Here is a 6,627-nt window from a genome sequence, read left to right on the forward strand (position 1 = left end):
AATTCTAATGGCTTTTTTTTTTTCCACAGCAACAGAAAAAACTCAAAAAAATTAGTATGGAACCAAAAAGACAACAAAAAGCCAGAACAATCTTAAGAAATAAAGAACAAAGCTGAAGGACATCAATAATGTTTCCCTGATTTCAAGTCTTATCATACTCCCTGATAACAACCTATATTACAAAGCCATAGTAATTAAAGCAGTATGGTATTGACATAAAAGTAAACACAGATTTTAGGAAAATTAGATATTCCCAGCACCCACACCAATGCTACTGAATACATTTTTAGGGTGGAATATAAACATGTACACTTTTCAAAACTTCCCATAGCTATCAGTTTATATAAAATACAAGGACTGGAGGGACATGTTAAATTACACCATGGGATGCAGTCAAAACATTAAAAAAAACCCAAAAAACTAAAGGACAAAAGGTGTTATTTTTTTCACAAATAAATTGCAAGGAGAACTTCTGATCAACATGGCAAAGTAGGTAAGTGCTGTGCTAACCTCCTCCCAGTATTACACCAAAATTCCAACTAAACTATAGGACATGCCCCCTTGAGAATAGCCCGAAGACCAGCTAAACAGAAGCCCTGTATAAGTAAGGATATTCAGAAGAAGCCACATTGATACTGGTAGGAGGGCTGGAAACATGGAAGGGGCAATTCTCTCAGGGGTTGGGGAATACCTGGGCTGCATAAGCCCCCTCTCCAGGAGCAAAGGGTGCCAGCCACACTCCACGCTCCTCAGCCCAGGGTCCCAGTGCCAGGAAAAGAAATCCCCATAACCTCTGACTGTGGAAACCAGCAGAGATTGTGGCTGAGTAAAAGACAGGGTGGCCTGCTGGAGTCCCAGGCTCCTCTTAGGAGGTTGATGCACAAATGTGCTCACTGACACACTCAATTGGTCTGAATGCCAACACTGGGGCAGGAGCTTGAAAAGTGCTGGGGGCAGATGGGAAGGAGCGGCATTGTCCAGCTTCAGAGGGAGGGCTGGGGGAACAGCTTTCTCCCAGACAGAAGTGCAGGCAGAAGCCATTGTTTTTTATGCCCACCCGCAACCCAGCTTGCATACCTATCAATAATTTCTTTAAATGTAATTGATTTAAATGTTCCAATCAAAAGGCTGGTTTCCATCAATAAACAACTAGGTAAAAAAAAAAAAATAGATGGTACACACACACAATGGAATATTACTCGGTCACAAAAAAAAAAGAATGAAATCTTGCCATTTGTGACAACATGGATGGATGGACCTACGGAGTACTATGCTAAGTGACATAAATAAGACAGAAAAAGACAAGTACCATCCAATCTCTCTTTCATGTGGAGTCTAAAATGCACACACACAAACACATACACTCTAAGCTCATAGACAGAAGAACAACAAATGGATGGTTGCCAAAGTGGGGGTAGGGAGTTGAAAAAATGGGTAAACCAGTTTTTGTTCTATATTTTAGTTAAAACAAATTGAATTTTACTGGCCTTGCATGACTTGGGACTCTCTGATTCCAGATTTCCCTGGGGTAAGGCCTTCCTAGCACTTACCATGATTAATTGTCGTTGGTGCCATTCTTGTTGCTGCTATTGTTGAAAGTCAATAACTGAATTTTAATTTTTTTACATCTATTTGAAGAAGAGTTCATGTAGCTTTCATCCAATAGTGTTCAAATCAATGTGGTTTCTCATTCTTTGAGATTTGTTCAAGACCCCTGGCAACACAACAAGTTTAATCTCTTTGATATTCCCCAACACTTGTCCATCCTGAATCTCATTCTTTATGAACTCCTTGAAGTGATCCAAAAACCTAATACTCTACCATACCTCTGAAGTCTTGCTTCTTTGCGTTCTCTCTCTAGAATTTACTTTGTTTTTCTGCTTAAACACCTACGCTTTATTAAAATCATAGTTCCAGTATTTCTCTAGGGTTCCTCCTTTGTTCTCCTTTCTTTTCAGGGTGCGTGAAGCATGAGCCCTTTAACCCGCCATACACCCCTACACTTGGATTGTTATACTCTGATGGAGACGGATCATTTTTCACTCGATGCCTAATTTGACTCTCAGACTGAGAGCTGTCATTCATCCCTCAGACACCAGCTTCTTCACTATCATGTTTGTGAAATACCCTTTAGCTGACCTCTAGGGAAGTTGATCTGACTTAACGTGGTGTAGACTTAGGCTAGAATATTTATCACATCATGCTCTATTATTTATTCAACACCACATTGTAATGGGGTCCTGGCTGGTTTGGCTCAGTGGATTGAGCGTCGGCCTGCGAGCTAAGTGTCGCTGGTTCGATCTTCCAGTCAGGGCACATCAGAGAAGGAAAACTCTGACTCCAAAAAACCTCCGCTGCCTTGCGGCATACCTCTTCAGGGGAAAGGCTAAGGGAGTAAACCCCGACAGAAAATCCGGAGCCGGAGTCCCTAAGGCGGTTTGACGTTGTAGTCAACACCGGCAACTCCTGCGGCGCACCTGAAGCCAAGCTATATTGACTCCGTCTTTCCCTTGGACCCTTCAGCTGCAAAGAGAGGGGGGGTCTGCTGCATGGGCAACAGCAGACCCTCCATATCACCCTGCCCAGGCTCTGTAGCTTCAGCTTCACTGGAGAGGACACTCCAGCGTCATTGCAAGATGTCGATTTAACACGGGAGGAGACAGATACCGTGTCACTCCCGAGTCGGACTGCACAGCCATTCTCGGCGGTGCACATAGACTCTTAAGAAGCTACACCATCGTCTCTCGAGACGGACGGCTGCCGATGACGACATTGTAATGGGTTCTGTATTCCCAGAATCTGGTACAGGATCTGGTGCACAGTAGATATTTAATGAATGGGTCAACATGCCATATATCAGTGATCAATGAGGTTTATTTTTGCCTGCACATATTTTTGAAATATACCCATATTCAACATCCCACTTAGAAAAAGTGTTCCTTAAACATTCAGTAAAACCTCTGATTCTCTCCTTCCAGGGTCTGCTGGCTGTGACAGATGCAGAACTGAGACTCTCCATGACAACAGTGCACCACCGTGAGTCCATCTGGGATTCCTCTTTCCTAAGGATGCAAGCCAGTAGGGCCTGGCTTCTCCATGACCCCGTGACTTAGCAGAAGCAATCAGCATCTGGCACTGTCTAGTGTCTGTGAGGGAAAGTTTTCTTGTTCCGTAGTGACTCAATGACTGAACTGAGGCCTGCAATCACAAAATTCCTTCAGCAAATATTTGAGCACATTATATCCTTTACATCAGAGTTTTTTGTTTGTTTGTTTGTTTTTTCAGATAAATTAGACAGTTTTCATATAGAAGTGTTCCTCGTGGTGGTCCCCAAATAATTGTTGGAGGGCATTTTGCTGTCAAACCAATACCCTTCAGATGACTTCTACTCCTTTATTTCTATCACTTCTCCCTGGGGTAGATTACACCAATGAATACATAGATGTGTATTCATAGCACCATGAAGACAAAGCGTGGGAGGATTCGGTGACGCCCTACTATTGAAACAGAAAGCCAGAGGTGCGGACGCAATGCCACAGATTCTAGAGTCTGCATCCTCCTCATTCACAAGTCTGGGAGTAATTTCTGTATCACTATAAATCACTCTTCAAGTTAAATTTGTCAATAAAGAATTAAAAGTGCAGAACAGTGTGCCTAGTATACCATCATTTGTAGAAAACAAAAAGGAAGAAGAATTGTGTTTGCTTGTAGGCTTTTAATGGTCTCTGAAGGCTGCTCAAGAAATCAGTAACAGAGGTTGCCTCCAGGCAGGGAGACTGGCTTTCTGGAGTAGAGTCAGGAGGCAAATTTTTTCCTGTATAACCTTTTGTGCTTTGTGAGTTTTGATCCATAGCACATATTTGTTATCTATTCAAAAGTCAGTTGGGAATGTGTTAATTTTCAAAGAGCCAGGGCAGTCACACCTCCCCTGGGGCTGTTCACACCCCCTTTCTCTTCGATTCAGGTGTCACCTGTGAATTCTTCTTTCATATCGATTAGTAATTCATGGACTCATATAATGACTGCTGCATTTGGGGTTTCTTTCCATTATAAACCTTTCCCCACACGAATGTAGGTGTAATCAAAATATCAGCACTTCCTCACATCTTATTCAGAACTTTTGAGAGGCCAATTAGGCCAAGATTTCCTTCCAAAAATTTAAGCCTTTCTGACAACAAGGAAAAAAAGAAAGAAAACCTTACCATTGATTTCATGAAGCATCAAATATATCTTGAGTGCCTACGGGGCATGGCTGAGTAATTTACATTATGATGGGGGTTATATTTTACTTACCTTGAAAACAGATCAATAAGAGAAGAGAACAAGCATTTGTTAAATCACTGCTGTATGTGAGACTCTGAAATAGGCGTTTTCCTACACCAATTTATTTAATCCCTGCAAAGGCATGTGAAAGATATTTTTGTTATTCTTGTTTTATAATTAAGAAAACAGGAGGTACGACATGACTTATTCATGCATCCAAGTCCTCTGATTATAAAGCTCCTTCTACCAAACACTGGTAGAATTTCAGAAAATGGTGTAAAATTAGTAAAAATTGAAAACCTCGTTTCTTTATCTCTGCCTTTCTGGATTAGTCCTGTGCAACAAAATGTCACCACCGAATGCAATATGTATTTTATAAAATGTCTTAATCTGTCTATTCATCACTTAAGGGTACACTATAGAGACTGGAAACTTGATCTTTATTTTTCTACTAACAGATGTTATTACTAAGAAACACGCACTTGAGCACCTCAGGGCAATTATTTTAAAATATAATGCTCACCTTTCCAATAACTTTCCATGTGGTTCCCTGAAATTAAGACACATTTCATGTTGACTCACCAAAGGCCGCATGCCCCCTCCTTTGAGACAATCCTAGCTCAAAAAGTACAGTTTTAAATTGCCAACCCAGTACAAAGACAAAGAATACACCTTCTGCATATTCACAAGCGGCTGTCAGGGGATCTGGAATAGGGTTTCCTTTCCTTCCATCCAGGTGGGTAGTGCATTTATAAAGCATTTTTCTCCTTTTTAGAAATTCCAGAATCCTAAAATACACCTGTACTAGGTGAAATTTTAAAAGACCATTTAAATAATCACTGCAATCACTTGATTTCTCCAAATGTGCTTGCTCTAACGCACCTCTTTGCCTTTCTGTCTGCGGCTGCCTCTACCAAGCGTACTACCACCAGGCCTCCCAGCTCACCGTTTCTTCTTAATCTCTGTTCATTCTTCGGATCCTGTTCATCACTGCCTTTTCTCTGGAGCAGGGCCCACTCTCTAAGCAGCATTAAGTATCTCCCCATTGTGACCATATTGAACGTTATGAAAAACTCATTTGCTACATTTGTGTATTATCTCTTCTCCTCCAGACGAACGCTGTTCACACATTGCTGTACATACTCATGCAGGGCCATAACTATGCTACTATTATCAACTAATCTGTGCCTAGAACATTGCCTCATACAATGTCTAAATATAGTATAAAAATATGCTGTTTTTCATGAGGACGGCAGAGGTTTATTGAGCCACTATGGGGGACAGACTCCTGCGCTGGATGCAGTGTGCAGAGGTCAGGAGCATGAGCTGTAGAACCACAGTCTTACCCCCATCACTTACACACTCTAAGGTACATTTCTCATGAGAAAAAATGAGCAAAATAATAATTCTGTCTCCATGTGGTTGACTTGTACATTTAATGAGATTCATGCATACCAGATATTTACTAATAGACCTGGAAAACAATATGCTTTAAAGACCTTACCATCCATTTGGGAACACAAGACAAGAACAAAGACTTTAGTCAATAATAGTTTCCTATGGATAATCTACATTCCCCACGTTTCAGGCAAGAGATTTCCTGGCAGCAGTGGTAGTGGGAAGCAAGCAAAACGTGGGGACTGGGTGAGAAGAGTGGGGAGCCTGCCCTGATTCACCAAATCCCCTCACTGTGCTAACCCAGTCTTCTGATATTAACAACTGTTCCTTATTGTTCGTAGAGCTTAGGCCCTCAAGTAGCTCAAAAGGTATTTGAGGATCTATCCCCAAGGTCCTAGCTAGACATTATCTTTTCTTTCAATTCCTTTAGGAAAAGAAAGACATGTGGATAATTGCTACCCATATCTACCCTGACCTGGTGCCTCAAGGTTAACTGAATATTCAGGGAGCCCATCCTAACTGTTTCCTATATACAGATCCATGACTACTTTGTTTCTCTAAAAAAGAGCTTTGGAAACAGCCAGCATTATCTGTGTATTGGTGAGACTTCTACACAACTTTGTTCTAAAGATCTCCATCTTTTAAAATGGCATATTATACACATCTTGATAACTAGCTACTATAATTAGTATTTTCCACTGTGAAAATGTGCTTTAAAAACAATATGATGTTTATCCTATACTGAATCTCTTTTGGCCTATACCCTCACATGTGAAAGCTCAGCAGCTCAGTGGTCATTGGAGGCTTACAAATTCTATGTTCTTCAGATAAAGACATTGAATAGTGAAACATGAAATACACATAGGCATAAAGTAATGGATGTGATTTTTCACTTCCTCAATAACTAAAATATTTTATTCAATTGAGAGAGCATTTCTTGATTTTATAATTTATTAGTAGTATTTT

This window comes from Furipterus horrens, unplaced genomic scaffold, assembly GCF_987537825.1.
Source record: "Furipterus horrens unplaced genomic scaffold, mFurHor1.1.pri manual_scaffold_13, whole genome shotgun sequence".
NCBI classification, from domain to species: Eukaryota; Metazoa; Chordata; class Mammalia; order Chiroptera; family Furipteridae; genus Furipterus; species Furipterus horrens.